The following is a 27,851-nucleotide window of genomic DNA, read 5'->3' as shown; positions in this document are numbered from 1 at the left end:
ACTGCACAAGACCAGAGAGGCGTGGCAGGCAGACATTCCAGACTTGACCGAGGATGATTGGGCCAATGGAGTGGCTAGCCCCAGGGGTGCAACCGTGTCCTGTCGATACCGCCTCATTAAATTTAAATACATACACTGTGTGTACTATACAAGACTTCGTCTCTGGAGGATGGGGGTCATCCAGTCTCCCCAGTTCTTACGCTGCGGAGGGGAAGAGTGGACATTTATGGATACGGTCTGGGATTGCACAGCTGTTCAGTCATTCTGGCATAGGGTCTCTTATTGCCTGCGTGAGGTATTGTTCTGGGATCTCCCATATGACCCCAAACTGTTTCTGCTACACAGCACCGATGGGATAGGGAGGAATCGGTATAAGCAGCACTTGCTTTTTCTGGCACACTCTATTGCCAAGCGTAATCCAGAAACACCGGTGTCCAGAGTTGGCCTGCGGCTGTGCATCACACTTCGGAACTTTTGATAAGCGCACCCGCTTTGAGAAAACTACATCTACCGTGATGCTCCTGGGGTACACACGCTGGAATGGTGGAGTAGCGTGCGACCTATGAACTTTGTACTTAATTACGGCTCCCTTGAGCCTTCGAGCTGACGAGCTCAGGTAACGCCCTGCGCGCCCGGAGAGGTACCATACCTGATAACACTTTGGCAGCCTGCACAGCAACCCCTGAAACTCATCCTACACTCTGCTGATGACGGACAATAATCCAGAAACACCGGTGTCCAGAGTTGGCCTGCGGCTGTGCATCACACTTCGGAACTTTTGATAAGCGCACCCGCTTTGAGAAAACTACATCTACCGTGATGCTCCTGGGGTACACACGCTGGAATGGTGGAGTAGCGTGCGACCTATGAACTTTGTACTTAATTACGGCTCCCTTGAGCCTTCGAGCTGACGAGCTCAGGTAACGCCCTGCGCGCCCGGAGAGGTACCATACCTGATAACACTTTGGCAGCCTGCACAGCAACCCCTGAAACTCATCCTACACTCTGCTGATGACGGACAATAATCCAGAAACACCGGTGTCCAGAGTTGGCCTGCGGCTGTGCATCACACTTCGGAACTTTTGATAAGCGCACCCGCTTTGAGAAAACTACATCTACCGTGATGCTCCTGGGGTACACACGCTGGAATGGTGGAGTAGCGTGCGACCTATGAACTTTGTACTTAATTACGGCTCCCTTGAGCCTTCGAGCTGACGAGCTCAGGTAACGCCCTGCGCGCCCGGAGAGGTACCATACCTGATAACACTTTGGCAGCCTGCACAGCAACCCCTGAAACTCATCCTACACTCTGCTGATGACGGACAATAATCCAGAAACACCGGTGTCCAGAGTTGGCCTGCGGCTGTGCATCACACTTCGGAACTTTTGATAAGCGCACCCGCTTTGAGAAAACTACATCTACCGTGATGCTCCTGGGGTACACACGCTGGAATGGTGGAGTAGCGTGCGACCTATGAACTTTGTACTTAATTACGGCTCCCTTGAGCCTTCGAGCTGACGAGCTCAGGTAACGCCCTGCGCGCCCGGAGAGGTACCATACCTGATAACACTTTGGCAGCCTGCACAGCAACCCCTGAAACTCATCCTACACTCTGCTGATGACGGACAATAATCCAGAAACACCGGTGTCCAGAGTTGGCCTGCGGCTGTGCATCACACTTCGGAACTTTTGATAAGCGCACCCGCTTTGAGAAAACTACATCTACCGTGATGCTCCTGGGGTACACACGCTGGAATGGTGGAGTAGCGTGCGACCTATGAACTTTGTACTTAATTACGGCTCCCTTGAGCCTTCGAGCTGACGAGCTCAGGTAACGCCCTGCGCGCCCGGAGAGGTACCATACCTGATAACACTTTGGCAGCCTGCACAGCAACCCCTGAAACTCATCCTACACTCTGCTGATGACGGACAATAATCCAGAAACACCGGTGTCCAGAGTTGGCCTGCGGCTGTGCATCACACTTCGGAACTTTTGATAAGCGCACCCGCTTTGAGAAAACTACATCTACCGTGATGCTCCTGGGGTACACACGCTGGAATGGTGGAGTAGCGTGCGACCTATGAACTTTGTACTTAATTACGGCTCCCTTGAGCCTTCGAGCTGACGAGCTCAGGTAACGCCCTGCGCGCCCGGAGAGGTACCATACCTGATAACACTTTGGCAGCCTGCACAGCAACCCCTGAAACTCATCCTACACTCTGCTGATGACGGACAATAATCCAGAAACACCGGTGTCCAGAGTTGGCCTGCGGCTATGCATCACACTTCGGAACTTTTGATAAGCGCACCCGCTTTGAGAAAACTACATCTACCGTGATGCTCCTGGGGTACACACGCTGGAATGGTGGAGTAGCGTGCGACCTATGAACTTTGTACTTAATTACGGCTCCCTTGAGCCTTCGAGCTGACGAGCTCAGGTAACGCCCTGCGCGCCCGGAGAGGTACCATACCTGATAACACTTTGGCAGCCTGCACAGCAACCCCTGAAACTCATCCTACACTCTGCTGATGACGGACAATAATCCAGAAACACCGGTGTCCAGAGTTGGCCTGCGGCTGTGCATCACACTTCGGAACTTTTGATAAGCGCACCCGCTTTGAGAAAACTACATCTACCGTGATGCTCCTGGGGTACACACGCTGGAATGGTGGAGTAGCGTGCGACCTATGAACTTTGTACTTAATTACGGCTCCCTTGAGCCTTCGAGCTGACGAGCTCAGGTAACGCCCTGCGCGCCCGGAGAGGTACCATACCTGATAACACTTTGGCAGCCTGCACAGCAACCCCTGAAACTCATCCTACACTCTGCTGATGACGGACAATAATCCAGAAACACCGGTGTCCAGAGTTGGCCTGCGGCTGTGCATCACACTTCGGAACTTTTGATAAGCGCACCCGCTTTGAGAAAACTACATCTACTGTGATGCTCCTGGGGTACACACGCTGGAATGGTGGAGTAGCGTGCGACCTATGAACTTTGTCCAAAATGACACTGCACAAGACCAGAGAGGCGTGGCAGGCAGACATTCCAGACTTGACCGAGGATGATTGGGCCAATGGAGTGGCTAGCCCCAGGGGTGCAACCGTGTCCTGTCGATACCGCCTCATTAAATTTAAATACATACACTGTGTGTACTATACAAGACTTCGTCTCTGGAGGATGGGGGTCATCCAGTCTCCCCAGTTCTTACGCTGCGGAGGGGAAGAGTGGACATTTATGGATACGGTCTGGGATTGCACAGCTGTTCAGTCATTCTGGCATAGGGTCTCTTATTGCCTGCGTGAGGTATTGTTCTGGGATCTCCCATATGACCCCAAACTGTTTCTGCTACACAGCACCGATGGGATAGGGAGGAATCGGTATAAGCAGCACTTGCTTTTTCTGGCACACTCTATTGCCAAGCGTGATATTGCTCAGCTGTGGAAGAGAGCCTCCCCCCCAATGATAGGGAAATGGTTAACAGAGTTCGCCAGATGTATGGGTGCTGAAATTACAGTTTTCCACACGCCAGGTTATCCCCTTAAACACAAGAAAATATGGTCCTGATGGGCAACATATTGGGGCATAGATCTTCCCCCTCTTCCCTCTCAGACCCCCTGATGTGTGAATCCTCCCATTCGGTCTTGACCTTAACATGACACGATACATACCTTCTTACTGCTGAGGTGGGCACTCAAACATATGCACGCACATACATGGATTGCGGGATTGTCTGCACAAAGTTGTTGTTATTATAAATGCAAATTGTTAAATTTGTTTGTATACAAATGTGGTACTTTTGAATGATCCTTTATTTCCATATGTATATGTAGGGCTCCTGCCCAGATGGTACCTTCCAAAGTCAATAAAATGTGTTTTTTTTTAAAAAATGCAGTAAAACATGTTAAATAGTTAGGTAATGTCCGAGTGAAGCTCAATATGAACAGGTAGGCCTTTTGATTTAGTTTCTTGAATATGAATTGAATTTTTTCATCACTCTTTATCATTCTCATCTAGAGACCACAAACATGTATGTTTCAATTAACCAAATTAAATTTTACAGGTTTAAGCAAAAAACAGACTTTAGTCAGTATTTCCGTCTTAAAGCAGTACGGTCAGCCATACCTCTTTTCTGAGATATACGTATTGTTTTTAATTTAATCAGAATTAGCGTGAGAGGCTGGCTTAGTATATTCTGCTCACTTATGTAGGCGTAGCACCCTGCACTAATCCAGACAACCCTTATGCTGATTTTAGTGGTCTTAGATAACCGTAGGAAGCTCTCCTAGTGGTAGCTGTGGAGAGCAGCCTTCAGGCTTAGTCCAGGAGTGCAAAGCCAACTGTTTAACCAGTACTTAATCTTATGGTATAGGTTAAGTGAAAGCGAACCACACAGTGTAGTTATAAAAATATATATTTATAATTAACACTCACTAACACAATGTATTATCTCCTACCCGGACATACAACTCAATACACACAATACTTTGTCAAATAGAATTCGTAAATAGCACAGAATACATAGTGGTCCCAAGGGGGTGACCAAACCATATACTAAATTAGTGGAATGCAAACCACAACCTTAGTTGAGAATGTACCCAGAAGAGGTGGAAGGGCAGACGACCTACGGAACCACCCAAGGTGAGTATCTACTAACCCCAAGGAGGTCATGTGCAGAGTGGGAACGCAACCGCTTGCTCAATGTTAGTCAATAGGTAAGTCACGGTTGCAATTTTAAAGAAGAAGGACCCTTCCCAGTGGACCCCGGAGACACCCCATGGAAGATAGAAGGTTGGAGAGTCACCCCACCCGTGGATACCCCAGGAACCAGGATACCTACACCAGGGAAGCCGGGTGCATAGGTGTGAAGTCACGTCGGATGCCTCCGTAGACCACAATGGAGGACTTCAGAAAAGATGCTGCTGGTGAGGAAGGTGAAAGTGTCCGGTGGAACCCAAAGGTGTTTTCAAGGTGAGAGGTACCTGAAAGCAGAGGCGACAGAGTCTATGCCACTCAGGAGTGACCAGGAGGCACGAAAGACGAATGCCGACCGATATCGGAGATGCAGGAGAGGTAGACAGTGCCCCTGAAGTTGCAGCTCCACGTACCAGGCAATGCAGAGGAGGACCAGGAGCTATGCACAAGCTGTCCCACATTCGATGTCAAGAGCCAAGGGGTCAGTGTCCGGCAGGGGCACCAATATGCCTTGACAATGGCAACCAAAGGAGTTAAAGAAGGAGGCGCAGTGTCAGGACCAGCAAGACCCAAGTGACTCACCAAGAGCAGGTAAGTCAGAGAAGGCCCCAAGCATGTAGGGGAGCCCACTGGAGCCAAATAAGACCCTCGAGAGGACCCACGGGCTGAAGGCACAGGAGTCACAGGAGTCACAAAAGGACCTCAAGCAGCTCGCCAAAAGAAGAAGGCCCATGGTGCAGAGATTGTGATGCAGGTGAAGATCTTGGCTGTTGGAGATGCTTGAGGTAGGAGCTTCTTGGAGCCCAAAGGTCTCTAGAGGAGTCAAAAACCTTGGCAATGCACATGGGTTCTGTTCACCCGGTCCTGATGAGGGATACTGGCCTCAAACTCAGTGAGAAGACAGTGCAGGCATCAAGAGAGCAGCAGAACCACCACCTGTGTTGCTGGGAGCCCAGGATCAGCAGACCAGTTGGCTGCGTTGCGGTGCCTGCAGATGCAGGGGAGTGACTCCTTCACTCCAAAGAAGACTCATTATAGTGTCTTGGATGTCCACAGGACCTGTGAAGAGCCTGTATGGAGCACAAGCATAGATGTTGCATCAGACTTGCAGGACGACAAGACAAGGAGCAGCAGGAGTCTTCCCAGTTGGAGTATCGGTTCCCAACGCAAAGTCCAGCAAGGTCCAGAATGCTGATACGGTCGAAGTTTAAGTGGCATGTGATCTGAATCTTGTCCCACGAAAAATCTAGGGACCCACCCACAGGTAAGCCCTTAAGTACCCTTAAGAAAGGGTTGGAACGATTCAGGAGTTCCTCCCAGAGGAGGGGCTGGACAATGGGCAGGATACTCCCATGTCCTTTGTCCAGTTTCACGCCAGGGCGGGAGCCAACGGCTCCCTGAACTGGTTTGGACAGGAGTATGCAAGGAGGGCTTCTAATGTACCCTTCAAGCAGTCTGAGTGGCGCTGGCAAGCGCCCCCACCCTGTCCTAATACACTAAGTCTTTTCTGTGTGCTGGTTACACCTCCCTGTGACAGGATACCTATTGTCCTGTCTTTCTCTGCTCAAGCTTGGCTCAGCAGCAGGACAGAATCGTGTCTCTGGTCGGCAGCAGCCATAGTTTGCTGCCTGGGTCTAAAAGACTGGTACCGGAAGCACCAAGGGCCCCCCAGAGGAACTTTACAGTGCATGGAATCATACCTTCCACACGGGTTACGGTGCGGGGGTATGATTCCAACATGGTTGATACCAAACACGACAGGGTTCGTTACAGCCAGTTTAGAGCTAGCCACTCTTTGTAGCTTAATGGCTGGTGCACTTACAACCCGGGAGAATGGACGCCGGAGGTTGTAGGGGTGCCTTGCTCATAAAGGGGCACCCTCACACTTAGAACCAAGCACCCTGCCTTCAAGATTGAAAGGCCTGCCTTAGGGGTGACTTATAGTTTTTAAATGCAGTGACCTAAGATATAAGGAAACCTACATCAGTTGTGGTGCTAGCACCAGCTTACACAAGCTACAATGAATTTGAGTGGTCTCTCATGGGTAGCATAATACATGCTTCAGCCCATGGGAGACCGCTGGTGTACCTATGTCCTGGGTCCCTTAGTACTATATATTAGGGACTTACAAGGGTACACCAGTAGCCAATCTGGAGTGTACCTAAATACTAAATACTCACCATGTCCAATTTAGGGAGGAAGCACAGCGACTGGAGTCCTGATTAGCAGGATCCTGGTCAGACTACTCAGAAACCATAACAACACCAGGCAAAAAGTGGGGGTAACCATTCAGAAGGACCCTACCTTCCTACAAATAGCATATATGAAAACCAGTTCTTTAAATAACATAAACTGGAAGAAGTTTTTTCATCTACTGTATCTAGAGTGTGTAGCCTGTGAGTCCATACGGGGATCGACTGTATCGTGTTCACAATTGCTAGAAGGCCAAGTCTGGTTCAAGGCCAGCAGCACATCCAGTGTGCATAGCATGAATCAGTACTTCCCTCCAGAATACCAAAGCAGTTAGACAAGACAGAGCCAAATATCAATGAAAGCAGTGTGCAATTTTTCTGCAACCTGGAAAATGTCAGATCTTAGAACTTCTTTTGTGTAATGCAGAAGGCATGAATTGCAGTCTATCGTAAAAGTTTCAGTCTATTAGGATTAGCCTGATTTTCAACACAACTTAATTTGTGGTTGTAGTGCCTTTGAGCTTATGCGTGCTAGAGCCCTTGCTGTTCTGGGTGAACTTTTAACAGGAATGACGTAATCTGCAGGGAGGTGTTAAGGCGTGGTTAGGAAAGTTATGACGCAACGCATGATTGTGTCTTGAGGAATAAAGACGTCTGTTACACACTGCTCCCGAATTGGGGAAGATGCTACAGTGGACATGATGAATGTAGTTGATTTTTAACTGTGCAATTCTGAGGTCAAAGTCCAAGCATTTGGAAATTTCCTGGCTTAGATACTTCCACTAGAGCCTTTACCAGATCTCAGTCTGAGTATCACTATTGTAAGTTCCTTAAATTTGTCCATTTCCTGATATAGAATAACATTGTTATGTGTAAGGACTGATCTGGCTGTACATATCTCCCATTAACGACTGCCCTCATTTATACAAATGCGACTCCTGCATGTAAGCATGTTGGGGCGGGCACAGGGAGGGGTAGTCAACAGACGGCGGCGTAGGGAAAATAAATAAATAAATAAATCATATTCTGTAGTCTGCCGCCCAGCCCCACCATGCTTACCTGCAGGAGCCACGACTGATAATTCTCAAGTGCTGAAAAAAAATCACTCTAGCTCTGGCTTTACCTAGTTTGTAGGAGTTTACCGTTGAGAAACTGAAAACAAGCACAAGTCTTCCAATGTTTCTCCTATTTTTGAGTCATCTTCTAAGAGAGTGAACCCACCAAAGCATTTTTGTAAATATAAATGGATTTCATAATGTATCAGAAAAAGTAATCTGTAGAATTTATACAACAATATCTGAACCTTCTTTTCGAAGCAAACTATTATTAAAATCTCACTGCTGAATCATTTTTCCTGCTATTATACACTAGTGGCGACGAGTTTTGATTTATAAACAGTTTTCTCTGCATGAAGGCAACAGTGATGTTATCAAATTATTATTGAAAAACCTTGCTTCGCCTCTTTGTGAAATGCGTCACCATCCTTTTTGCTAATATTGAAAGACCCGCTCCAGCCCCTTTATAGCCTCCCACAGAGGCACATTATGGAACGAATTATGTTCCAGTTCCGATTTACTTTTAAACTTTCATTAAAATCAATTTTACAGAAACAAGCATTTTCTGTTAAATAGTGATATGTAAATGATCAAGGGTTAATTTGGAAGCAAATAGAGCACATATATGGAAATACACACGTCTTGAGGAAATTCATAAGACGTTTACATAGACATAGCATCTGATTCACAAAGATAAACTTACACTATTGTGCAAGTTTACGATTCATTTGCTGTTCACAAACTACAAATAAATAGTAAGTTTACAACTGCGGAGACTCCATAGCCGGGGCGAGAGAACTCCATCACTATTCTATTAGCCAAAAGATGGGTGTCCTGTTTGTGGGGAAGCATTTGTACACATAGGATCAAAAAGTAGTTATCTGTCCTAATGTACTACAATGAACAGCCAGAAATCTATTACAATCCCTACCCCATGCAGCAGAACAAATATATTTGTCAACCTTTACAAACCTAGTTATTCAGTACTACCCCTCTAACCTAGAGACAATGCATTAGTGCAGTGGATCAAGATAGAGATATAATTAAGATGGAGTGGTGCCATGGATAGTACCCAAATGATATAGAAACTGTGTCTAAGAGAGTTTGTTCATGAGACACTTGTCCATTCAACCACACCACAAGCCACCGGCTAAAGAATAGAAAAGTGGGGAAGCACACAGAAGAAACCATAAATAAAAATGTGTTAAAATAAATATTATCTTATAGAAGCCGTTAAAACAGTACTTCGAGGGCAGGCTATCTCTAAAATCACAGACTTAAGAAGGCCTGAAAAATGCACATGAAAAAGATAGCAACAAGGACCACACCAGCGATCAATCACCTGCAAATCTTAGTGGAGCTAGCAAAATTTGGGAACCTTCACACAACTTGAGAGAAGCAACAATTAGGAAAGTAAGCAAACCATCCAAGAACGTGTCCTCTTACAGACCTATAACACTCTTAAATGTTGAGAGCAAAATTCTAGCTAAAATATTGGCAAATAAATTATATGCCTTCATCAACATGCTAGTGTACCTCAATCAATTGGTGTTCATGCCAGGCAGGGCCACAAAACACAACCTATGCAAATTACATATAACCACAGGAGTAGGAGTCAGTGGTACTCTGGATGTTGAGAAAACATTTGCTTCTATAGAATGGGGATTCATGTACGCAGTCTTTCAAAAGATGGGCCTGGGATCCAATTTCATGCGATGGACACAGCTATTATAAAGAAATCCATCAGCATTAATTAAAAGGAACAGGACAACGTGCAAGAGCTTCACTATCCATTATTGCACACAATAGGGCTGTGTGCAGTCATGTCTCCTGTTCGCACTGACAGTAGAACCTTTAGATAAGGAAAGACACTTTACTAAGGGTCTGAAATGAGAGGGAGAATTGGACTCCAGAATTTCGCTATATGCGGATGATATAATACCTTACAAGGCGGAACCAGATGGTATGATCACCAGAATACTAGCTATTGTTCATATGTTTGAGAAGTACCTAGGATACAGTAGAAACAGGTCCAAATCAACACTATTATCAGTAACTAGGTGGACTCCCAGACCAACTTGGCAAACCCCAAAACAAATGAATAGCGAAGGGTTTCACTAGCTACGCATATGTACATCACTAGAGATAATAATGAACAATGTAACAAAAACACTACAAGGGGTGCTGGGTAGGTTTAAAGCGGACCTAACATAATGGAGGAGTCTGCCAATGTCGGGAAGGCTGTGATGTATAAAATTATGAACTTGCCATGATTCCTGTTCTCGGTGCCACAAAAAGTGGTTTCTACAGAACATCATTGTTGTGGGATGGGAAACCATCATGGATATCCCACTCTAAATTATATAAAGGTATATATGATGGTGGGGTGGCACTCCCAGACATCAAAAGATACTACTGGGCAGCCTAAATGGTAATGTTAATGAATGATTGGACTTGCCATTTTTAAAGCACAACAACCACCCCGCGAGGCATCTTGGCGCTAACAACACTGAAGCAAAAGAAAGAAACTTGTCCGTCTGGAAAATAAACACTTAAGATTGAGTCAACAGTCATGTTTTCAGAAGATTTCTGCAAGTAGCAAATTTGGCAACTTGCTTTAGAGCGAGGGGAAGACTGTTTCGTGCCTTTACCCAGTGAACAGATATAGTTTTGCCCCGCCTAGTTTTTAACCTGAACTTCGGATAGCAAGAAGATTATTACAGGCAGATGTCAACTTTCTGGGTGGCAGTTAGGAAACAAAACAAGGAATTTGAGACCAGTTTGATAACATGCCCTGTACGCAATAGCTAAGACTTTAAAAATAATACAATTGGGTATTCGCACCCTCTGCGGATCTGGCCTATTTCATAAACCTGAAGATAATAGGGGAAAGGGAATAGATGTTGCTAACATATGAAGGTGACCTGCCACCCGCATTACTAGAATCAACTTGCATGGTGAGGCTAGCCTGAAGAGCAGCCACTCAAAATATGGGATGGAAAGAGATCATAGCCATAGAAACCCTGGTGTGGGACTTCCACGACCTAAAAAAAGTCTGGCCCCTAGCAGATTTTCTAAAGTGAGACAACATTGTGATCCCCAAAGTCAGATATGTCTGAGACAGTAAAGACATAAAATCATTTAACTATTAAAAGTAGAATATACCCTACATGACACACAACACTTCAGATACATTCAACTGAGACATGCCCTGAGGAGATACAGGGATCACTTGAAAGAAATGCAAGAAATATCTTCTTTAGTAAATAGGGTCCTGACAGAACCACTAGGGAAAACAAGCTATATCACAAATGTACAGAGTGCTAACTAATGCCTTGCTTGAAAAATTAGCACAGGTACAAGAAAAGTAAGAAAAACATATCAGATTAATGAAAGATTAGGAATGGAAAGAAATCAGATAGTAATCTAGTGCCAATGAAGGCATAATTTAAATTACTCCAATTTAAACTCCTGTATCAGATATACTACACTAGTGAATAAGCTATACCTAGTTGTACCTTTGCTTGAAAAGCTGTAGCATAAATGGAGCCTTCATTCGCAAATTATTGGAGATCCTAGAATCGCAAAATGTTGGTAAAACCCACACTGAATAGAGCATATGGAGCAAACAATCACCATCAAAATATAAAAATGTATTGTGCAACACTGGGTTAGTGGTGGCCCGACAGAATGCTGTGGACTATGGAGAGGGTCAACATATAATGACTGTCTCCTAGAAATGGGCTGGTGTAGGGCAGCGAAACAAGACATATATAAAAGTCTGCGTTGGCCACACATGTATCAAAAATTGGGGGTTTATGGGGCGAGGTATCCACCCCAGGGTGATCCACCTAGTATTGGGTATGTAGCGCAGGCTCTATGGCAGGTGAAATGGGGAGAGTGGAAACAATCACAAACAAAGGTATATGAGCCACAGACGATGAAGTAATGGTGGCAAGGAACAGACTCGCCTGGCAATACTTTAACTCCATAAATGTAAAGGAAGTTATGATGTGAACAATGTTGCAGCTTAGTTATAATTGCGGGTGCGATGTTTGCAAACTGTCGATGATTCCAGTGACAAGCTGTCAACATTCGCACTAAATAAAGTGTTTTAATATGGATAACAATAAAAACATGTTTTCATGATAGGTAAGTCAGACCTACTGCCTTTGTCATAACTATTCATAACAAACAGATGAACCATCCAGGCCAATATCCTTGATTGTTGGCTTTCAACTCAAGGTTACTATATTAAGCTTAATCTCTTCCACAATGCAACCCATCAGGCATATAATCATAAAACTATAATTAAGTTCAAAATTACATTTGGCAAACAGTGTACAACCGCTACTAGAAGGGGTTATCCTAGATTATCAAAATGCAAATCTTCTACCTCTAAGCGTTTGTCAGAGGGGGTGATCAACACCAAAACCCTACAATAATCTATGAGACTCTATGTAACAAAATGCCTGTATACAGATACAGTGAAATGCCAATCCTCCTAGAAAAGCCAATAGGGTTTAACATACGCTTTTCACTGTAAATTAGTCAGACTTACTGCCTTTGTCACTACTTTTCATCATAAGTATATCCGATCTATGGAATCTGACATGGCTTTTGCAATGAACCAAAAAGTCCTATAGCATTCATCATTGGGTCACCATAACCGACTCAAGGTAAATGCTTTGAGCATAAACTTTCCCACAAGGCAACTGTCTGGCATACATTTATAAAATTACAAACGTGTACCAAATTAAAGTTGGCAGTATATACTACACTACCTAAGAGGAGTTTGCCTGGATTATTAAAGTACAAATCTCCTATTCCCAGGGTTAGTGTGAGTGGGCTGGAGGGGGAGGTGGTGACCACCACAAAAACCCTTGCTCACTAAGGTAATCTATGTGAGTCCATGTGACAAAATACCTGTGTGCAGCATTTGACACCCTGTAATCCCAATCTACGCTTAAAGGCCTATCGGCTTTAACTTATGCTTTTCAGAATAAAATAACTCGGCCTACTGTCTTTGTCATAATGATTCATAATAAACAGCCCAGGTCTATGGCATCTGACATGGTATTTGTAATGAACCAAAACGTTCAATACACTTTATTATAGGCTTACAATTGCAAAACAATATACAGTCCTTTTAGGAGAGCCAAACCAGGATTCTCACAGTGCAGTATTCCACCCCACAGTTTGTCAGAGGGCATAACCAACACCAAAGCCCTTGCTACTACATGAATCTGTGTGGTTCCATGCATCAAAGTTCCTCTCTACAGGGTTTAACACAGTGTAATAACAATCCATCCATAACTGCGGACTGATTTTAACATATGCATTTCACAATGAATAGGTCAGGCCTACAGTTTTTATTATGTATTTACATAAGTAACAGATTACTCCTACAGGCTTGTTTATTGGCGTACAGCTATAACCAACTCAGTTCTGTTGTACAGACCCTAAGCTTTACCGCAAGTCAAAAATTGCACTGCAAGCTCTTTTTTCGTTAAATTACACACCTTCTGCCCAATCAAATGCAGCACTCAAAATAATCAATATGTGGGCAGATCTAAAGGTCCTCTACCAGTAGTAATACATAAATCTCTTTTTCCTTTTGATTATTTAAGGTCTAGCGACAGAGGCACTGTCAAGCCAGACCTAAAAAATGCAAATCATGATGTCAAAATGATTTTGAACACAGGGAAAGCTGCATAAGGTCCCGATTCCCAGAATTAAACGAGTAAACTAGTGTGGCAGAACACTGACCTTCCAGGGGGAAAAGTTATGGAAACTCCCTTCCTCTTGCCCTCCGATCCCAACACAGGCTGCAGATATTCAGAAAGCAGCTAAAGACCTGGCTTTTTCCTTCGGTAAATAACAAGGTCACTCAGACCTAACTCGGTTGATGCCCCAGTCCTCAGTCCTTGATTCACCTAGCGCTAAGACACCTTCGAGTATTGCGCGCTCTATAAAATTATTTCATTCAAAATTATTTCATTCATTCAAGAGTATCAGCCTGCTATTTTTACTGAAATTCTACCCAACAATTTTTTCTCATTTATTTATGCATTTATTATTGACATTTTTTACGCTCTATCTATGCAATGAATCTCAAGGCACCATGCAAGATGGCTGAAATTCAACTGTATAAAACACATAGGGAGAAAGCAAGAGGCCCAAACAAACCAACAGACCAACCTCCAAATATATATTTTAAAAATCCCAGGTTTGGGAGAGAGGGTTGAGTGTTTTATTTCACACACACCTGTGTAGATACTTTTGGTCTCCTATTTTGGATGACGAATCCAAGAATTGGACGAGGTGTACTCACTCACCTTATGTGACATGCTTCATCATGGGCCACCTCCTCCCACCCTGGTAGGATGATACCACCAGGTCAGACTTGACCTCGGGTTGGACTGTCCTGAGGGAGTTCATATATATTTTTCTACTCTGGATAATAATGGTCCAGTACCTCAAGGTATACCACCAAATATCCTGTTATTTACCAACAGTTATCTGGTAAGGGAACGGTTAGGATCAAATAAATCAGGTATGAGTGTACAGTAACAACCCTATTGCAACACAAGTTATGCACATTTCAGGCTCTTGGACTTACTATGCATGTGGGAAGATTCCATTCCCAATCATTGTTTCACTAAATTCTCTTATTAGCTGAAGGGTCAGCTGAAAATCTTTACTCAAAAAAAAATCCTAATGCTCCAATTACTTACAAGAAGTCTCAATACTCTAGTTGTTGTCACTTGCCATAGTCCTCACAAAATGAGGAATGCCCACCCCCTAGAGACAGGCACCCAAATGTTTACCAAAAATCTAAATGTTTACACTTCTTCCTTTTCGGGTGTGCTTATAACAGACAACCTCTAGTCAGAATCCTTCTTAGTTAACTACCATAGCAGCCTCACAAATCACAATTGAAGCTAGGCACACAGTAGTGAGGGCAAGACAGTGTTCGTAAGGACTGGGATGAGGTATAGGAGTAATGCGATTACCAGTTATTAACTGAAGCATGGACTCATCAATTCATTGCCCCACTCCTCACATCAAGACGATCTAACAAAGCAGGTATGACCCACATAGATCATCCGCCAAGGCAGACATCTCAAAACAGCAAAGTCAAGACACAAAGGAGGAAAGACCACCCCCAGAAGGCCATCACAACCGCAAGCGCTAGCACCAGTGACAAAGCAACCAGGCAGAATAAGTTTGAAGACCGAAAGCAAAGGCAGCCCGTAGGAACAGACCCCAAACAAGGCTAAGAGAGAGTAAAGACAGCCAAGGCGGGTTCTAGGCAAGGAACATATCACAAAGAACCAGTGATACAGGAAATAATGCCAGAAGGAACCATACTGCAGCAATAGAACACAGGGCCTGAGGCCCAGTGAAGACTAGCAGAGCCAGCAAACCCTTGCCAAAGTAAAACAAGCATTTGCAATGCAATAGGTCGCGCATTAGGAAAGTTTGAGCTATTGGTATTGTAAATGACACATTTCTGTATTTATGTGTTGGTTTTTAAAATAGCGAAATTAATAGCTTTGTCATTTACAATGCCAATAGTTTTAACTTTCGCAAATGTGACACCTATAGCATTTGTAATGCAATATGTGTTGTATTGACGTGACTTATATGTACTGATATTAAAAATAAAAATGGCTTTTAATTTTTTTAATAATAAATACTTAAATAAAAGTTATTGTAATTTATAATGGCAATAGCTTTTGTAAATAACTTTTGTGAAGATTATGTTCATTGTATTTTATTGTGACGAAAATCCAAGAACAGAAGTGAAATATTAACATCTTTTTGTGACATTTGTAATAAAGCTTGAAACATTGAGAGAACATATTTGAACCAGTTGTTGTTGAATGGTTGCACAGATTGATGCTGTGTTGGCGCTGAGTGATGATGTGGTGGCGACGAGTGATGTTGTGGCGTTCAGTGATGCTGTGGTAGCGCATAGTGATGCTGTGGTGCCCCTGAGTGATGCTGTGGTGGTGCTGAGTGATGCTGTGGTAATGCAATAGATATATAGAGTGAGTGCGATAGATAGATAGATAGATAGATAGATAGATAGATAGATAGATAGATAGATAGATAGATAGATAGATAGAAAGATAGGAGTGAGGGCGATAGATAGACAGATAGATAGAATGAGGGCGATCGATAGATAGATAGTGATGGCGATAGATAGAGTGAGTGCGATAGATAGACAGATAGAGCAAGGGCTATAGATACATAGACAGATAGATAAAGTGTATTTATGTTGCATTGAGAAGAGTGTAATTATTTGGCGTGTAATTATGTGGCACTGAGTGGTAATATGGGGAGTGTATGTTGTATTCAGTCAAAAGGGCTTCCAGTGGGTGATAGAGGTTATCCAATGCAATCACCCTTGGATTTTGACGCTAAGCCCTATCTACTAAAGAATGTAGAAAAGGGATTGCACCAAAAGTGTAGGCCTATTCAAGGCAGGCAACCTGTTTGAATAAAAGGTGTAAAGTTTTCTTTTCTCAAAGCTTTTCAAATTTTGCAGTACACACAATAATAGTATTTTGTACTATTATGGCATCCTTCCAATGCAGACACTGTGACAACATCACGCACACAGCCTGGCTCAAAGCAGCCTAACATGTGACAGTGCAAGGAATGACAGCAACTACACCGAATCTTTGTAGATATCTGATATGACGCCATCCTGCTCGCTATATTTCATGCAAAGCAGCGCAGCACCTGGGTTGTGTCCTTTCTAAGTAAACATGGCCTAAGATGTCAGGCAGAAGAATCATGGGGACCTGCCACCTCCTATCTCTGCTGCAACTTATGAATTACTGTAGCTCCCCACACTCGAGGCCCACACTCCACCCTGTCTTGGCAGTCTCTCTCTGCAATGTGATGAGACTGCCGTCTCATTCTCCGGGTGAGACGGCGATGCACTCTTCGTGCTGTCATAGAATGTGAATCCAGGAAGAGCGGAGGAACAGTATCATTGTGGGCGTCGTTTGTGCAAAACATCCCTGAAACGATTTGAAATGCTGCCACTTTCCGAGCATAGTGGGACTTGTTGTTCGAGCTCTTTGAGAGCAGCTTCGCTACCAAGGTAGACTAGATAAAGGATTTAAAATTATTTTCTCAGGGGAAAAGAGTGGGCACAGCGAGCAGGAGCACGAAAGGCGGATCCCCAACAGGCCCGGTTCTAATCCTTAGAAAATGACACATTCTGGAGCCTGTCCACGGGTCCCCAGCGTTAGGTGGCGCGGCCAAGAGGACACCAAATGACGACATGTTACCGCAGTTCCTCAGGCAGGGCTTTCACGCCAGACTGTAAACAAAGTCATGGCTTCTGCGGCATGCGCTTTTATTCAAAATGTTCTGTTTCAATGAGCTAAAACTTTCTTTCTGTCGGCCACCCACATAGTGCCAACACCGTCATCCGCTCCCCCACAACATTTTGCATTTGCCCATATAATGATTACACCTGACACATTGCTTATGGGAAAAGAACTGCTGCAGGTTTTTTTACATACAACAAAAGTATGCAGTTTTGTGGGTTATCTTATGGGCGATCCAGGGCAGGCAGCCCCTCGCTGCCCCGCCCGCCTAATGAGCCAGCCGGCACGGTGGGTCGACGCCAGACAGTGCAGCACCTTTGTAAAGCCCCTTCCGGATCAAGTGATCATGTCTTATACTCCCGCCCTTTTCAGGGCGGAGCATGGTATGGCACACCCCCGGTTGGCCAGGCCCCCAACCGCCCGAAGGACTAACGGGGCGCCTTCGTGGTTTTCCCGGAACCTCCCTGCGGCTCCAGGTCTTAGGCTCTGGCACCCCTACTGTGCCAGGCAGAGGTACCCTTACTGTACTAGTCTGCCGCAGAGGTACTCTTACTGTACCCGTCTGCCTCCAGATCGCCCTGTAACTCTGACACAGCTCTGGAGGAGGCTGCCGTTGATGACAGAGCCCCCCACCTCCGAGTTCCCTACTTACACCCAGCAGCTTCCAGTGCCTCCTGCACATCAAGGAGAAACATATCCATCCCGACTTTGGACAAGTGCACACCATCCTTTTCATAATAACCTTCCACTCTTGCCTGTATTAGTTCATGCCTGATGAACCCCAAGCCTCTCCGTTCCATGAACTTCTGCATGGCCATGTTGACCCTCTTGCGTGAATGCTCTACCGCAGCTATGGACCTGGACCCCCCCCATTCTCTACGTGGAACAATCTCTGGCCACCATAGCTCGCATGGCCCCAATCTATTTCTGATAGCCCTGAGGTCTGTTTGCATGGCCTGGATAAGTGCCCTCCTCCCCATGGTTACTAAGTCATTACAACCCAAATGGATAATCAGGACCTTGGGAGGGGGTCCCCCGAATGAAAGGTGCTGCTCTAGACTGCTTCTCGCGCTCTTCCATCTCATTCCAGGGAAGCCCATCCATACAAACTGCTTCCGTGTGAAACCCTGGGTCCAATTCCTGTGTGTTGCCCACTGTGCCAACCTGGCAACGTATGAGTGTCCCAGCAGTCACACCTGACAACCTGCTGAGTAAAAGGGACGCCATCTTGTCACAACTTGTTTAATTGTTTGAAAACACTGCACACTTTACAATTATCGCCACCACTACTAATACTCAAAGACACACATATTTACACTTCAGAAGCTCTGTACATTTAGGGACGAATGTAACGCTGAAAACAATTTGATTGCCAGCGCCCCACGCTCTTAACGCCTTCCGGCCCCATGCTGCCTTGAATGCAGCCGTGGCCGCGCCAATCCTAAACGAGTGACTTGAAAACTTCCTACCCGAACCAGCGAGACCTGCCCGAGACAAGGCGGCCGCCATGATGCGGTCCAGCTGAAACCTAGTCAGGGGCGCCCGGTCTGCATGTATAAGGAAGTGCCCCGGGGCCGCTGGCCTAATTATCAAGTACTCCCTTACTGTGGTGACAGGGCAGTATCTGGGGTCCCCCAAAGCTTGTAGTACTACTGTCATACCCCGCCCTGCCTGGCCTGTTTTTGACCTACGAATACGCAGTACCAGTCTCTCCGTCACACAAACATCCTGGATGGACAGGGCTGCCCCTGATGTGTCTGTCTTGGATTTACGATGAGCTCACTCACCCTGAAGGCACTGAAGAAAGCTAGGCAGAATGCTGTTGTGAAGAGCCTGGCCTCAAAGGGGGAGTTGGTGACCTGTGGCACAGCCTCTATCATGCCCTGCAAGGTGGGGAAATCTATCGGTGCCCTGGCGTCTGGGATCCTCACCTCTTCTCTGGCCCACCCCTTCAGTGCCGCCCTGACCTTGAACGAGCCGGTGGGGTCGTAGCCCCAGTTAAGCTTGGTGGCCGCATACCGATGAATGGCTCTTGCCGGTGTCCTTGGCCCAAACCACAAAGGCCTGCACCTGTTCCTCCAATGACATTGTCTCAGCTTTCACAGACTCTATGACTGTCCTTAATGTTCGCAACTGTGACCCATATTTTTTCCTGGTTGCCGGATCCAGCGAGCGCTCACCCATCATCTTCAGTCATTCGCCCATCGTAGTAGTCGCCATAGGGATGCCAGGAATGGTGTCATCTCCGCCCTTGCCCGCGGCCAGGCCTCTCGGAAACGGAGCCGCTGAAAGCGAGAGAGAGCGACAGCTGCCACATTCCTCACACCCTCAATGTGCCGTGCCCTAAACTCGATGTTGATGCGCAAGCCCACCCTGACCAATTCTCTCAACGAACTCAACACCAGGGGGCATGTGTCTGTTAGACCATTTATTGCTTGCACTATGGCCATATTATCCGACCAGACCACCACCTTCCTGTTGCCCAATGTTTCTGGCCACAAATAGAGTGCGACTATAATGGGGAAAAGCTCTAGCACTGTGATGTTCGTGGTTATCTTCTTCTTCCGCCAAGCATTTGGCCACCTCATCGCACACCACTCCTCCCCCAAGATAACCCCAAAGCTAACGCATCAGAAAAAAGACAGAGTTCGGGGCTACCAGCCCAAGGGGCCCTCCAAATGATAGTCCCATTAAATTGCTTCAAGAAGTCCGCCCACATCTCCAGGTCGGCCTTCACCCCAGGGCCCAATCTCACCAAATGATGCTTCTTGCCTATGTTGCCCAAGAGGCTCTGGATCGCACACAAGGTCGCTTTATCCTTGCCCAACAGCGCCTGAATGTCCCTCTGCAGATCCAAAACCTTGTCAGCAGGGAGCCTAGATTCACCCTTGATGGTGTCCAGCTCGATGCCCAAAAAGGTCAGGACCTGCGCAGGACCCTCGGTCTTACCTGGGGCAAGGGGAACCCCGAGGTGCCGACCATTGCCTCAAAGGCCTGCAGACCCTCTGCACACTCCTGTGTTCCTGCCTGTCCAAAGAACAAAAAATCATCTAAGTAATGTGTCACCTGCGCTATTCCCTGGGTAAGAGAAAGAGCCCATTGTAGGAATGAGTTGAACGCCTCGAAGTAAGCACACAAGACTGCACACCCCATTGGCATACAGCGGTCAACAAATATCTCACCTCCCCATTTAAAACCTAGCAGATACTGGCTGGATGGGTGAACAGGCAGGAGGCGGAAGGCTGATTCGTTATCTGCCTTGGCCAGCCTCGCCCCCTTCCCAGCCCTTCTTACCATATCAATGGCCATGTCCAGTGAACAGTACGATACAGAGCAAGCCCCTACCTCCAGCCAGTGGTTCACAGAATTGCCCTCAGCTTAGGACAGATGGTGAATCAGGCGATATGCACCTGGCTGTTTCTTTGGCACAACTCCCAGTGGTGACACCAGGAAATGATCCAGCGGGGGATTTGGAAATGGGCCCGCCACCCTACCCAGAGCCACCTCCTTTCTGATTTTCTCACTGACCACCCCAGGCAGTTCCCTGGCTGATTTCAGATTCAAGGCGTCCCTGCAACCCAAAGGACCTTTGTATGGTATCCTGAAACCATCGATGAAACCTTCTGCTAACAGTAACCGGTCTTTGTCAATGGGATACAACCTAGGTAGGGGAAGAAAGTTCTGCAGGATGATGGGGAGGGGCTCTTGCTAATCCTAGCTGGCGGTGCACCACTAGCTGTTGGAAAAGGGGCCTTGCTGTCCGTCAACGGTGTGGTCAGGCACTGATTGCTGCTATCTCTAGCGCGGGCCGTCTGTTCTGCTCGCAGGGGCGGAGGAGGGGGACCTTGACTGGAAGTGCAAGAGACGACTGGATGCTGGGTGCCACACTTACTGCAGTTATGCGTGAATTTGCATGACCTACCCCAGGAGCAAGCTCCCCCATTGAAATGCCTGCATGTTCCTGAATTGAATCGCTTGGGCCCTGCCCTCTGGCCTCTCCCCTGGCCCCACGAAAAGGCTGCTTGAATGGCCGTTTGGGAAACTGCCGCTCCCCTTTCTTATTATCTACCTCTGCCTGCGCCCTGTATGGCGTCTCCTTCCTTTCGTGAGTAAACCTACACATGTGTTCCACCCAGAGCTGTATCTCCTTCTGATCCCACCCCAGATCCGGGCATAGGCCATTCTCTTGCGGAAATCCTGGTCATAATAAAACCAACCCATGCCTCTTGCTGGATGGTGATCGCATATTGCATCAAGGGCTCGCTTGCTCGGGGAACTTTTCCATCACAACTAACGCTAGAATGTTGAAAGCCGCCGTCCAATTATCTAATGTTTTGTCTGGCCAACGCTGATATCGCACCTTTTTCTCGTCTTCCCTCCCCCCCATCTTCCTTGTATCTACGCCTGCCGCCCCATGCATCAGCAAGATCAGGATATCTATATATTCTCGCCTCCATATCCCTTCCTTGGCTGCCAGTGGCACCTGCCATGCCAGGGAGCAACGGCCCGAAGCCAGTGGTGCCTCCGTGACCGGAGGCCGGGATGCCCCACCCGCGACTTCTTTGTGTGTCTCCCCTTGGTGGGGGGTGGTACCTGGCAGGCGGGGCTGCGGTACGTCAGCCCCTGCACTCGTGACTTGTGAGTGACCGCTGGGAACCCCAGTGGTGCTGGTCTGGGGAGGCCCCCCAGGCTGGTTGTCAACGGATACTGTGGCAGGCGCGGCTAGCATGACAGTTCCAGGAATCCCAGGCATAGCGGGCCCAGTGGCTGACCCCACAGCGGCCCCCTTACTACCCTCTGCGCCAGTTGCGTCTGTGGCAGTTGGCTGGCCCGCCCCAACTTGCAGCGCCGTCGCCGCCCCCACCGCTGGCACCACCTGCGTCATTGCCACCATAGAATCCAGTTGTTTTTGAAATACCGCCATGAAACCCAACATAACGTCCATCGCCTTACCCATTTGAGCCAAGTCTGTCAGGCCTGCGGCCGAGTCCTGCACTACAACTGGTGTGTTCACTGGCTCAGGGTCACACGTGGCGGTGGCCTGCCTCACTTTCGCCAGAAGTGCCTCGGCCGGAAAGTACTTGCTGGTTGGCTTGCTTTGCCGCTTGGACATCCATGGCTCCTGGGTTGAGTGGCCCGCCATGTTGTCAGGTGGGGTGACGGCTACTACCCCTGAGTCTTCCTATCTGCGTGCCTCAATGAATCCTTGCGCCCAGGCCGGTCCCTTTGCTTTAGCTATGGCCATGAATTCCTCCCACAGCCCTTCTTGGGGCGCGCCCTGCTGCGACTCGTCCACACAGGTTACTTGGGAGAACAATGGAAACGGGGTCCCCAGGCCGTCCATTCGAGTGGTGGCATCTGCCCTTGCGGGTCCCTATGGGTGAAAGGGTATATGAATGCGTGAGCAACCCAAGTCCTGGGCCGCCCCAATGGTTGACCCGATGAACCCCTTGCTCCATGGCCCTCAGACCTGTCCACCCACACCTTCCTTACTTACTTTGTTTATTGCTTCCCAGCGCACGAGGAACAGATATGATCGTGACGGTCGCGACTACCAGCGGGCGATCGACACCTACTACTTCGGGCGACCGTCTCTGTACTGTACTCTTGACCTTGTCAGAAATTTTAGAATATTAATTACCATGGCATGGTTACTGTATCCCAAATGTGCACCCCTAAAACCTGCATTCATATATAAATGGACATGACAATCATCTCGCTCAATACGTAACTGTAGATATGACAATGGCCCCTCTACAGCGAGAACACGGCCCGAATGCTGCTAACGAACCCCGCGGGGGCTGGATACAGTGTCACAGTTGGTATGTGCAAGCGTTAAAATGCCTTCGCATTTGGAAATGTGTAGTCGTTTGCCCTTTGAAAAAACACAGAAAAAGATGCACTCCCTGGTTGCCTGGGTAAGCTTGGCTACCAGCCCCCCACATACGGGTCAGGGATTGTCGTAATGCTCGTAACCTGCCATTTGATACAATAGAACTTCAATCGTGCAAGAAGCATGCCTCTCCCTTAATGTATGTGACCTATCACCGGCACAGTGCAGATCTCTGCAACCCCTACCCGAGATCATGCCCTGCGTGTACTTTGTGTTCGTCCTTGAATAGGTACAGATAAGGCTGTGTGACCCTTTTACATAAAACAGCCATTCCGGGCAGTGTCCCTGCGTAATGTGCGATGCTGCCCAATGCGCTGAGGAGATTCCCTGGTGTAGGGATCTCCCCGAAATGCTCCCCTGGAGGTACCCACCCCGCCTGTTGGTGTATTTTGAAATATGGGTGACCACCCCGCCATAAAACCTTCACGGGCGCCCACCTCGTGTCTACTTTTAAGGCACTTCGAGGGTGCCTACCCCTCATTTGCCACCCAAGAAATCACCGCTGCGGCCCAAGTCGCGCGAAAACCGGAAGTCAGGCAACCCGGCCCGGGACGTGGGCGGGGCCTGCTTCTGGCCAGAAGAGGCGCTCTTCGCCGCGGGGCTCCCATGCGGGGGAGGGAACCACCGGTGCACCGCCAAGATCGAGGATGGGAGCCCACCCACCTCCACGCGCAACGGAAGAGGCGGTGTTCATTGCGGGGCTCCCATGCGGGGGAAGGAGCCCCGGTGCGCCGCCAAGATGGAGGACGGGAGCACACCCCACCTCCACTCGCGATGGAAGAGGCGTTGCTCGTTGCGGGGCTCCCATGGCAGCACAGGGCCTTCGTCAGAAGGGGAAGCCCTGCGTGAGAACGAGGCACCGGAACGACATGGGAGCAAGGCCCGGAGCGAGGGAACAGCCGCACACCACCCGGTGAGTGGGGCTGGGGGCCGGCCGTCCCCATGTTGGGTGCACCCATGTGGGAGGGACTCCTGAGGGACCAGCGTCGGCCCCAAGCGCCCCATCCCCACACCCAGCCCCCCATCCCAGAGGCACACATCAGGGAACCCAGGACAAGCGTACCGAGCCCAGCTCCCCCGACTCAACGGGCGAGGAGAGGTCCGAAAAGCAAACCCTCGAGCCACGCAGCACCACGAGTGGGGGGAGGGGCAACGACAAAGAGGGCTCAGTCCCCCTACCCGTGGCAGACCGCACCACAGCAGAGGCTGGCACCCCTGCTCCTACCCTTGGGCAGGGGAGGGGGGGGAGCACCGCACACACCGCCAAGAAGCGGCGCACGGGAACCGGTCCCGAATGCGTCCCGGAGGGGGGTCGGTGGGTGCCCTCCGGACGGGGGTAGGCAGCGATGCCACCCCGAGTGAACCGGCTGATCGTGTGGAGGGGGGGCGCCTGGATCTCCCAGTGCAGCCCCCGGACCACGTTCCCCGTCCACCCCGCCCCGGGCTACTCGCCTGCCTCCCCGAGGGGCCCTGCATGCCTCCGCTCACAGAGCCCTTCCCTATCTGGCCACGCCCTGTATCCCCCCCCCATGGCAACTCGTGCCACGGGCCCCTGTACAAGCTGGGCTTAACCCAGGGACGGGGCGAGGGGGGGGGGGAGAAGTGCAGCACTTACCAGACACTGGAAACGGACCCAGAGACAGAGCGACAACGACTGCAGCGAGGCAGGCAGGCAGCAGATCGACCGAAAAAGAGGTCGACCTGGAGGCGGCAGGGGCCTAAGTACCCCGGCCCGCCCCCAGGCGTCCCCTCCTCTGGAAGCACGTCACTGGTGCAACCACCCACGGGGAGGGGCTGGTGAGGCCGCCGAGAGCCTCCTCCTCCTAGGGGGCGTGGGGGGCTCCGACTAGTAGGCACTAGAGGGCTGCCCTGCTGATGTCCCCCTGCGGGGGACGCTGGCAGCTGCATTCTTTCCAGCCAATCACACAGCCAGCATCTCTCTATGCAGGGTCTGCGTTGGGTTTGGCGGAGGTGGAGATGGAGGGATTAAGTGGGAGGGTAAGTTTCCAAATTGCCAAAGTCATCATAGTGGCAGAAACTGCCAGAAAGAAGGAACTACAACAGGAAATTGCAGCCTGCAGCGAGGGAAGGATGAAATCCTCGGTGCTAGAAGTGCTGGCTTTCATTATCGAGAAAGTGCTGCTGATTTCCAACTTCAAACTGTTGCCCTCAGATGAGGTATTTACTGCTAGTCACTACAATGTGTCCATATACAAAAGGGGGGACCTGCTGGAGGTGCCCCGCACCCTCTTCGTCCACTTTGGCAGGACCGGGTGGCCCACCTGATGCCGGATATATCCTGCCCCTGCTGTCCGAAGACCCGTCCCTGCTGCAGAAGGTGGTGACCAACAAGCGGCTGGTGCTGGGGGTCCTGGCCAAGGCGGCCAGCGTGCGGGTGGACTCGGTGCACAACTTCGCATATGGGAGCCTCATCCTGGTCAACCACCTGGACCAGAGCTTCCCACAGAGGGTGCTGCCCACGGAGGAGGTGGTGCAGCGATGGGGGCCGTGGAGTACAGCCTGCTGTGGAACAACTGCGGGCACTTTGTGACCCTCTGCAGGTATGGCAGCCCAGCCAGCCTCCAGACCGACAAGGTAACGCTATGTGTGACCCGCTTTTAGCATATTTGTAGGGGACTGAGTCACGAGAAAATAGTTGCATTGAAGCTCACTAAAATAATGGCATTTGCCCCAAATCACACGTCGTGGGATAGCTGGGATTAAACCGCAGGGTTTCTGGTAAAAAAAAAATGGCAGCACTTTTCCTTCTAGATTGCACATATTTGAATCCTGCCGAAGTTGAGCAGGCCTTTCATTCTCCCAAGTCGATCAATCACATGGGTATTATAGAGCCGGGTAGCTGTAATACCCAATATTTAAAGGTAGTCATAACGGAAAAATTAGTTGCCAACTGTTATGTACAAAGTCGACTTATATTGATATGCTAAACAGAGTTCCAGAATGTATCTTGAGTTTTCAGAACACGTTTTAGTGTGTATGCTCTCTCTAGAGCTCTAGAGTTGTTTTCGTCTCATGTGGCGCTATCAAATTTCGTATACACAAAATAAAACAGTGAGACTATGGATGAATGGGTAGCATTCAAAACAGACGTCTTCTAGTTAGACGGTAGTAGCTACATCATCTTGAGAAACAAGTAATTTTAACATTGCCACAATGTTCATGCATATCATTTTTTGTCTTTTTTGAAAGTAGGCTCATTGTTGGGAGGTTCTCTTGTGAGTCTAGAGGAGCAACTCCTTGGTGGCGCCCAGCCCAGGTGGCTTCTGGTGGTGGCGCAGCGCCATGCTCTTGTTAAATCACGTTTAATAGGTGGTTGTTTCCAGTGACACTAACAGTCCATGAACTTTAGCTGCCTTTGATGAATCTTTATGGGCCAATTAATAATGGCGGCTACTCGGGTGCACAATGAGGGACAGGTCCTTCCGAATAGCACGCACACTCTAAAGATACCAGATACCTCACCTCTAGTGGCCACCCTAATAAAGCAATACATTTGCCAGGACATTTACCAGGCCCGAGGAGAAGCTGAATTTAAAAAAACAATACATTTGTACGGTTCTTTGGCAGATGTTGGGGCATTAGGCACGCGCGCACACACAAACAAACCAGGGATGTTTACACTCCTACCTCTTAAAATCCGCATTATCTTGTAACCTGTTCCCAAATGGCAATCATACCAAGTGTAGAGACATTCAGAGTCCCAGCCTCGAGTTAAAAAACAAGCTCTGCGCTCCACTGCCGCTTTATGTCACGAGCGCGCCACAAAGAACAGGAACGGAAGAGTGCAGCTAAAGGAACAAACATGCACCCCTTTGATGACGCAACGCCATTCCAAGATCGTGTAGAAACATAGAGGAACATAATTTTCGTTGGACCGAAGGTGGTTATGGACTGTCAGCAAAAAAAGACTGAGTGAATGAGCTGGCTTCTCTTAAAAACAAGGATGGCAAGACCGGCAGAGAAAGCGGAGACACGGAGAAGAGGCGCTGAGAGGGAGAGCTTTGCCGTGATATGGATCCCCATAAAAAAGCTCGCGAGTGGTGCGCACGTGCGCCACTGCAAGCACATGTCTTCAATTATCACGGCCGTGTCTGGCCGCGATAATTGAAGATATATGGGCTTTGGTGCACGTAACAGACACCAATAGGCCATAGGCGGAACTACACGACCGCCTATGGCCTATTGCGTGTTCTGTTAAACAAGCATTTGCAATGCAATAGGTCTCGCATTAGGAAAGTTTGAGCTATTGGTATTGTAAATGGCAACGTTTTTATTTCTGTGTTGGTTTTGAAAATAGCGAAATTAATAGCTTTGTCATTTACAATGCCAATAGTTATAACTTTCGCAAATGTGACACCGCGCCTCCCACAATGCAAAACAAATTCCAACGCTTCAGAAAGCATGGCCCTACAGCCTCACTCGCCAGCTCACAAAGGCAGCAATCACTAGCCCTGAACACAGTAGGCAATGGGGGTCCGACAGCCCAGAGCAGGGCAGTGAATGCGAAGACAAGATTATACAGGGTTCACAAAGGAAGCATGGGGTGGCAGATGCAAACCAGAAAGTGCTGGTCACTGTTTTCCAACAAAACATTGATTTTTAAATGAATACTGAGTTATAGCAGGAAGCGGGGTAGGG

General features: G+C 48.2%; 1 protein-coding gene and 1 pseudogene across 1 annotated transcript in view; both read left to right on the top strand.

Moving 5' to 3' along the window:
* Positions 1-27,851, top strand: part of SLC10A4 (solute carrier family 10 member 4) — a 130,618-nt gene that overhangs the window by 74,177 nt on the left and 28,590 nt on the right. The gene's annotated exons all lie outside the window — the stretch shown is intronic.
* LOC147728880 (lecithin retinol acyltransferase pseudogene) lies at positions 25,284-25,814 on the top strand (annotated as a pseudogene).

Source organism: Lissotriton vulgaris, chromosome 3_1, assembly GCF_964263255.1.
Source record: "Lissotriton vulgaris chromosome 3_1, aLisVul1.2, whole genome shotgun sequence".
NCBI lineage: Eukaryota > Metazoa > Chordata > Amphibia > Caudata > Salamandridae > Lissotriton > Lissotriton vulgaris.
Note: the sequence above shows the minus strand (reverse complement) of the source record. Positions and strands in the feature narration are given on the sequence as shown.